The sequence below is a fragment of the Melopsittacus undulatus genome, chromosome 9 (genome assembly GCF_012275295.1).
Source record: "Melopsittacus undulatus isolate bMelUnd1 chromosome 9, bMelUnd1.mat.Z, whole genome shotgun sequence".
Lineage (NCBI taxonomy): Eukaryota > Metazoa > Chordata > Aves > Psittaciformes > Psittaculidae > Melopsittacus > Melopsittacus undulatus.
The window spans coordinates 5,896,878-5,905,614 of NC_047535.1; the positions used below are offsets into that span (position 1 = coordinate 5,896,878).

General features: G+C 40.3%; 1 long non-coding RNA gene across 1 annotated transcript; it reads right to left on the reverse strand.

The window, feature by feature from the left end:
* LOC115946442 (uncharacterized) lies at positions 1-7,483 on the reverse strand. The gene is made up of 3 exons (XR_004550049.1): positions 7,413-7,483; positions 1,259-1,437; positions 1-57 (listed from the first exon to the last, which is right to left on the reverse strand). It is a non-coding gene; the product is annotated as an uncharacterized lncRNA (long non-coding RNA).
* Between the last annotated feature and the right edge of the window lie 1,254 nt (positions 7,484-8,737).

An 8,737-nucleotide genomic window follows, 5' to 3' on the forward strand; every position in this document is an offset into this window, starting at 1 on the left:
CATCATGCCCACAAACATTTTTCTTCCAGATTTTATTAAGGATGGCATTATCAATTCCTTTGAGGGACAAAAAGAGAAAAGCATGTAATTGAGAACCCAAGTTGGCATTATCAGATCCTACACAGCTTTTGTGTGAAAGTCTTATTTTCTCATAGGGGAAAGAAAAGCTCTCTTCTCAGCAAAGAAAGAATTCAACTTTTCTCTTTTAGCCTCATTTTCCTCACATAGTCTGCTAAAAGAAAAAAATTACTTAATCAGCCTTTATCAAAACTTGGCTAATGTGGTTCAGTGTGAGGCTGCTTAAGACATTACATTTGGCTGCATTCCTAACCACAGGTTCAGCTGCAAGCCTTCAAAGACGCAGCAAGTGAAGCATTAGTATCTAGCCCACCTCCCTGCACAGGCTGTTTCCAGCAGCACATCTTCAGGGGAATGAGGAAGAGACTTGTAGGTACAGGGGCACAAGGAGATCAAATCACAGAAGAAACCAGACCTTTCATGTATGTTAAAAAACCCCTTTTCTCTTGGCCCCATGGGCAGTTTGAGTGCAATAAAAATCATTTCAGTGGTTCCTCCTCATGGCTCCTATCCCACCATCCGAATGTTTGAAGATCCCCTTATTGTGCCTCTGAGCAGTTCTGTTTGCACCCACCTATTCACCACCAACTTTACTGACTTGTTTAACAGAAGTTTGCTTAATAGATTGCTTTCAACAATTGTTAGCCTAGGACACGAACCCTCAAGTATGTAACTGATAAATGCTTTTCAAAAACCCACAGTGAAAGCTTGTGAGAGTTAAGTGCTGTGCTTTATTTCCTTTATTCCAAGTTGGACAGTTGGGTCACCAGAGTCCTGATGACCCCAGCACAGAGAACTATAAGTCTAAGAGCAGCTCATTTTCCTTGCAGCTGAGCACATGGTTTACAGGCAGAATTTGGAACAGGACCAAGTGAGCGCTTGCTCCTCAGGTCTGTGAGCATTAAGCCATTCCCAGAACGCAAACTAAGCTAGCTGCAATGTTTAAGTCTTTCTGTGCAAATAAACGTACTCAAGATCTCAAGAGACTTTAGCATGTCAGTAGTCTGGGTTTAAGACATGAATGATTAGTTATGGTTTGACCACTCGCCTTCAACTCGAGTAGTTTACCCTGAAAACACACATACTTTCATCCCAGTTGAAGTGATCCTGATTCACCTTATATGTTAAATGTGTTACATATTGTTTAGAGCTAGATTCTCTACTCAGAAATGTCACTTACCATTTTTTGTCTGAACAGTGGAAATGCCACATGGTGAAACCTGAGCTTGAATTTCAAAGAAATGAAACCATCACCACCTCAAGTTTCCTCTTCTCTCTTTTCCAATCACATGCCGGTGTTTGTGTGCAGCTTAACCATTTCAAGCCATTCAGTGCTGGTTACATTCTGATCAGCTGTACCTGGTGAGAATGAAGTTGAGAACTGTTTCAACCACTCCGGATTTATGAATAGGTTTTAAAAGAGCTATTTAATCAGGCTGCATTTTGTGGCTGATCTTATAATTTAGTGTTTGTGTAGTCATTTTCCTGACACAATTCATTGAGCAGCAATACAGAGGACTGTTCAGCATGCAAACAATGAACTTCAAGAACCCTTGAAGATTCAGCTTCTGATTCATCCCAACAGTAGTGCCTATATGTGTGCTCCTGAGAGCATCTGATAACTAGAACAAAAATGTTCTCAGGGAGTTGAATAAGCAATTGTGTCCAAGAATCCCTGAGGAATTTACCAGCATTAATCAATTAATCCTCACACATCTCAGAAGCGTTGCCATAAAAGTGACTAATATGATCTAAGATTTTGTTTCATGGTTGGCTCAAGGCTACATAGGAAACCAGTGACAGTCAGGAATAGAATATGTAATTTTGATCCTTCCAGTAACACCAAAGCGTTTGGTAGGAAAGGAAAAGATGAGTGCTTTATTATGGTTTGAAGCTTCTGCTTTGTACTTCTTGAAAAGGGAGAACTGGTGCCTGGAGTTCTCAGCTCCCAGCCCTGTGTTCTTACCAGAGCTGCAGGGAGGCATTGGGTCCTTGAAATAGGTGAGGCTGGCACACCCACTGCTTCCCTGTCCTTTTCTGCTGCTCAGTAGGTGCACCAGGCAATGCTGAGATCTTGCCATGGGAAAAGGAAGGAGGTCCCAGCTCTTGCTGAGCTCCAAACACAGGAGAAGCCCAGAGACAGGAGTTTAAATGTCCCATATTTAACCCACTTCTGCTTCAACTCCAGCTAAACTGCTTCACACATATACCCCATTCCTCTTTGTCAGATTTAAACACTAAGCTAAAAGGTAATACAGGTTAAAACATCCACTGACACAGTATTAACTACATATGATCATTGGTGTACATTATCCCCACTTTTTCACAAATGGATCCTCATGGGAAGAATATGCAAACACACGCTAGGAATATAATACAGCATGCTCAATATAAGTCCTGGCTGTAGAGAAAAGGGACATGAATTCAAGAGTTGTGGTCCCTTCCAGGCTCTAAAAAGTAAGCTATTTTTATGTCCATTTTCAGAGAAGGGCACATACAAGAGAGTATTTTCCTACCTTGCACGATGTCTGTTGGACCTGGTGTTTGCTCATATATTACTATCTGGTATAGCTGAAGGAAAAGTTACACAAGAAGTTTTTAACATGGAAGAGTTTAACTATGCCTATTAATAATTGATAGGTAAGAAGCAAGCTTTACATTCCTCACAGTTGTCTTGAATGAGGAGAAATAGCAACTTGCTTTCATTTCTGCTACTGTTAATATTTTTCTGTTGCAGCCCTTATCACTCAATTACAGTACAGAGATCTCATTAAACCAATACCCAGAGTCTAAAACTGGGAGCACAGCATAATATGCATTTCCAGTACATTGTTTAATCAGACTAAATAGAAGTGTTGACTCTGAGGGGTATTAGTCTGTCACATACTTCTAGATGGTGAGTTAATTATGCAATATTAAGGGTCCTGACCAGTAAAAATCTTTACATACAGACACAGCCACAAGACTGCTTCGAGCCTCACTTCGTGATGCTCTCCAATCATTATCCCATAGGCAAATTAGAAAGACTTCTAAAAGAAACCCTGGCCTGTGGACTCTTTAGTCTTTTAATTTCAATTAGGTTTTAATATTAAAAGACCCAACATGTCCAAAGATGAGACAAGAACTACCATAACTAAAGTAATCAAGGTTTGATGATAAGTTAGAGGTGACCAATTTGCACAGCCAGGCCAACTGTCACATAGACACCTAGAGCCATCATACACCAATCCGTAAGGATCTTGGTGAGGATGTTAAAGGCTATCATGCTTTCTATACCATGGACAGCTGTACTTGCCAAAGAGGTTATCAATTCCATCTGCTCACTACCACCCCATGCCAGACATTATTACACACAGATCTGTCAGCAGAGCTGCAGCTGTGAGATTTCATTAATCCTCTTCTGTCAAAATACATCTGCACTAGGAGAACCCTATTAATTAAACTGGTTCACCTTCCTCCCTTGCCTGCTCCAGTCGTGTCCTAACTAGCTCATATAGGGGCATCTCCATGGTCCCCACATCCCTCTCCTGTTCTGAGCTGGTCCAAGGCGGCTGAAGATAACTGAATCTCTAGGGGGTACAATGAAACTCATCAAGCAAAGCACAGTTCTTGTGGTAGTGTGATATAATCAGAAATGTTAAAAACAAGCAGTGCCCACAGCAGGCACTGACTGGATACATGCCAAGAGTGATCAAAGGCTGTTAACATCGCACAGCTTCTGACCCTGCTCAAAGCCATTGTTCTTCCAGACAGCTATTCCTAACAGGAGAGGTACATTGCAGAGGGGTTTGACAGTCTTCAAAGCAGATCTGTCATCCAGGCGATCTTCAGAACAGGCTAACAGGAGGGCAGGAAATTGTGTCAGAACAAGGAAATGATAAGAATAACTGCCTATTTTTGTAACTATGGATTTGTTGGTACTGGATCGTTCCACTTATCCATCATGTTCCCTGCTCTGCTTCCATCAGAGGCCGGTATTTGTCAGAGCTGAGGAAAGTGGAAACCCCAGAGAAAGCATATGGTGGATTGCACAATGCTGGAATTTAAGGGAAATTATCCTCAGCAGCTTCAGGAATGGTTTAGTTTGCATCTGAAAGCAAGATACCCAGAAGCAATTATTCTAGCTGTGGTTTTCTTACACCATCAATGTGCTTCAGAATATAAAGAGCAATGCTGAATTATAGTAACTAGTGAATGCCTGTTTCCCAGCAAAGCTAGTGGGCTTGATTTCTCATTCTCTTTGTAAAACAGATCTGGTAGCTTCCCAGGCTAGGAAAACCTAGCAGACAATCAAAGAAATGAGTTTTCTCTGTGAAAAGGTGAGGATTTGAGGTTATTGTAGAGTGTGTTGGTGGAAGAGGCACAGGGTGGAGGCATGAAGTGCTGGGGTAAGGCCTCAGCTGCTAGGATTTAAAACAGCCCCCAAGGCTGCTCTAATTTACTTTGGAGCCTTTCCTAGAACAAGGGTGAACATTTAGCAGACAGGACATGAAACAAAAGCCTTTTGCCCTGGCAAAAGTAAATGAAACAATCCCTGAGCACAAGTTGCTTAATCCCTCCTCTTTAAAACCCCAGTTCTTTTAATTGAGAGCATAAACTTAAGTGAGGCCAGGTGATAACCCCACCTTTATGTACACAGCTATATTCCCTTTCCTCTGGTTTGACAGGATCCAGCTTGAGTTTAGGTAATGAGGCCAAAAGGACAGAGCAGCACCTGATATAACATAAAGATGTAAGAAATGGGTGAATTTGAGGTGTAGAAGAAAGAGTTGACTTTGAGAGCTTTCCCTGAGATTAATCTTCCACATGTATGGAGGATCACCACAGCCATTCAGCCCCTATAGACTAAAAGTGCCAATCTAGAGATTTGTGATACTGCAGCCTTAAAATAATGCCTACTCCTTATCTCAGCAGTTTGAGACTGATATAAAATGAATATGTGCACACAAAAGTACATCAAGCTTGCTTTTTATTCACTCCAATAAACACAACAAGTTAGTTAAGGGTTTTAATATAAACAATTTACTTAAGGACTATGGGGAGTCAAAGGGGAGAAAACACTAAAAAGTTGAGAGTGATGTTTCCAGGTAACAGCCAGAAATGACTGCCAGGTGCTTTATACATCCAGCTTCAGCACTGATGATAAGAGCTATGTAAGCATCAATAAATAGGGAATAAAAACATGTTCTGCTTTGCATAGGGATATCAGCAAAGGTTATGGTACAGAATTATAACCAGAACAGATTCTTATATCTGTACATTTACAATCCTCAATATCTAGAGTTAAAATACAGCAAAAGAAAGCAAGAATAGAAAACAACTTGTTGAGTGTGGGTGTTTTAAAAGGTTTCCTAATGCTTAGCATAATACATGCACTTTTATGGCATTTCTATAAATCACATGTCAGGATGTTCCAGCATTATGCATCATTTAAGCATCTTGTTCTTCATGTTCTTTATGAATCTCAACTTGATGCAAATAATTTAGTATCTAAGAAAGATGAGGCAGACAAATGAGAAGAAATCTGGTCTTGCAGAAAACACGGGTTTTACCACCATAGGAAAATGTTTGCTCCTTAATCACTGTGAACGTTTATAGGTAGCTATAATTATTATAAATATTATATTACTTATTTTATATAATATATTATTATATTATATATTGTATGTATAATATTATTATATTGTATATTATAGCTATAAATATAAATAATTATTTATCTAATTTAAGAAGATAAATTTGCCCATAAACCCTTCACAAAAACCGCTGCTTAGGCAAGTACAAATTCTCAACTCACTCCATGACCATTTAAAGAACAGCTACAGAAGCTTCAATACTGTGGTACATGTGCTTTCTAAAGCATATTAACTCCCTGCAATACAGACTCAATTATAGTGCAGCCTTAGCACTGAAGTGTCTTATTTTTTGCTAAATCCTGGAGATAACTGGAGATCATTCCATTGTTTTTTCCAATGGAGTAGAAACCAGACCCCAAATCTCAGACACTTCTAGGGAAAAGCCTTTCCCCATATTAACTTTTAAAACATTCTTTCTACATAGACATCATTTCCAGATTGCAAGCAGTGATCTAGCAGCTGGTGAAGGAAGACATGACACCTCTTACACAAGGAGGATGAGACCAAAGCATTCTCACCTTTTAGCCCTCACATGCAATTTATAAAGCCCCTTCCTGGGGTGATAGGAGAGGCGAAGGATAAAGGGGAGAAACAGAAAGGGAGAGAGTCATCCAGCAGTTACACAAGAGGTTAAGAGCTGACAGCAGGCAGGCACATCACACATCTCCTCCTTGCTGGAATAGCATTGCAATCAAGGCATTTCTGGCAGCCAGCTGCTGCTACAGGCTGTCTCCACCTATGTTTCATGAGAAGGGAACCAAAGAAAGCAATTCTGTGGGATGGAGAAGGAGGGAAGTGAACATAGACCATTTTCTGGCAAGAAGAGAAGAGCTCAAATATCTAGAAGGAACAAAGGAAGTTCATGAGAGCTTAAGTGTCTTTTTCACACGGCAAGAAAGAAACTACACTAGCATATATATTCCTGAATGTAGTGCTAGAAAGAGTCAAATGGTGCCAGTCAAACATCCACATAAGTGCCAATCAAGCAAGTACTATACTCAATATCCTTGAACTTCGAACAGTATAATTCACTAGGCACCAGCTGGTAAGTGCTTTTATTTATTTTCCTATGCATATTCCTTTCCAAGAGATGAGGCACTCAATTCTGCTGAAGGCCAACTGTGAAATTATAATTACAATGGTGTCTAAGTGAAGCAAACTGGGAATCTTTCCAGACTCTGACCTTGAAAACATGCTAGTAATCTGGGAAGTTAGATAGGGGACCATGGGGAGAAAGGGGATATGGATTTGGCAAAGGAAAAAGTACAAGTTATTCTCCCCACTAGCAGTAAACACCTTAAGATTTAGTTTAGGAAAGAAAGTAGATCACAGCTTTGCAGATACAGGCAACCCTGCTCGAGTTTATAATTCCAGAGGATGTCTGCAGCATTTACTCGCTATTTCAGATGCCACAAAACAATCTTATGTTACCTTAAGACCAACACAGATCTATCTTATAGGAGACCACAAGCTATAAGAAACAGGGTTCCTTGAGCAAATATCAGAGAAAAGCATCTAAAATATTTTCTCTCCTACCAGATTCCTTTAAAGGCAAGACAGTAGCTTTGTAAAAACAGCAGACAGTCCCTGAAAGCAGACCCTTGTGTCACATTAAAATAAGGACTCTAAAGGTCCTTGCCAATATTGGCACCAAATTTAGCAACCCCCCAAAGGCAGCCAATATTCTCCAGTCAATACCTGAATTATTTTCCATGCCCAGCCTGGCTCATCTTACATTGTTGTTCTCCCATGGCCACTGCTTCAGGATGATCCAGAGCTAGATAACAAGGAAAAGAATGCGAGATTAATATAATCCTAATGGAAAAAAGTAAAGATACTGTAAAGCAGCAAAACTGCAATGAGCAGGGGATTATGATTCCAATGCTTACCTGCTCCACCTAGCAGAGAACACAGCTCATACCATCCAATTCCCTGGTCCAGAGCATGGGGACACATAGGAACAGACAGCTCTGCTGCACTCTGCTCTGGGACAGCACAAGATGAGTTACTGCAATTCATTACAGTTCCTTTTCATGCTGATGCAGCTCAGCTTAATTAAAAGGTGCCTTCCTGTTATCCTCCCATCCCTTCTAACCCTGTACTCAAGCACTCAACATACATCTTCCTCCTCACTTCACTGCATTTGGCAGTAACTTTGCTAAACAATTACATGCGGGGAGACAAAAACATAATTACCCAAAAAACCTATTCTACATCCTTTGTTTCTCCTAGCATTCATACAAAACTCTTCCCAAATAGACTGCCATTTGAATTCTGCTCTTTATTCTGCACTTGGAAAAACCTGAACTCATTGCATAAACCTGAGTTGCTATTTCAACAGATGCAAGTTGAGAATCAGGTTTGGCTGAACCTGTTTCACATGGAGCTATGAAAGAGAAGCTGATGTTCAAAAGCCTTTTAAAGACTGGGGTCAGCAGAAAGGGTCTGCCTCCTCCCCCACCCCCTTCAGATGTTCCAATTCATTCCACCTGAGGAGCAGATCACTCTGCCATAGCCTCTAACGAGGGAACCACCTGCAGCAGTGAGATGCGACATGGATAAGCTGGGAAACAATAATATTTTCCAGCTTCTTAGCTATATGCAGAGGACCCCTCTGATCACACCATAGGGTCCATTATGGTTTCTTTAAATCACACCTTCTCAGGAGAGTTATTGTTCTTGTCCCCAAAGACAGAGCAGATTAACTAGATCAGACATGGAATCTTACACAGCAAGTCACTTCCCACCTGAAACAAGTGTCCTTTCTAAAGATTATTTACGAATACTTGGATTTGTTTGTCTGAAAAGAAAAACATAATGAAAATATTCCCCTTTTTTGATACATAGTGAAAGGGAAACAAAACCACACAAGTGTGGGTTATTGCTTCATTTGCCTTTATGAATATTTCCCACAGCTTTATTTTACATAGCTTTAAATCTTAGTGTGAAAGTGAGAATACTGAGAAAGGTTGATACAGCATAACCGTTCCTAATGTTTGTAAACTGACTCTTATTTGTGGCCT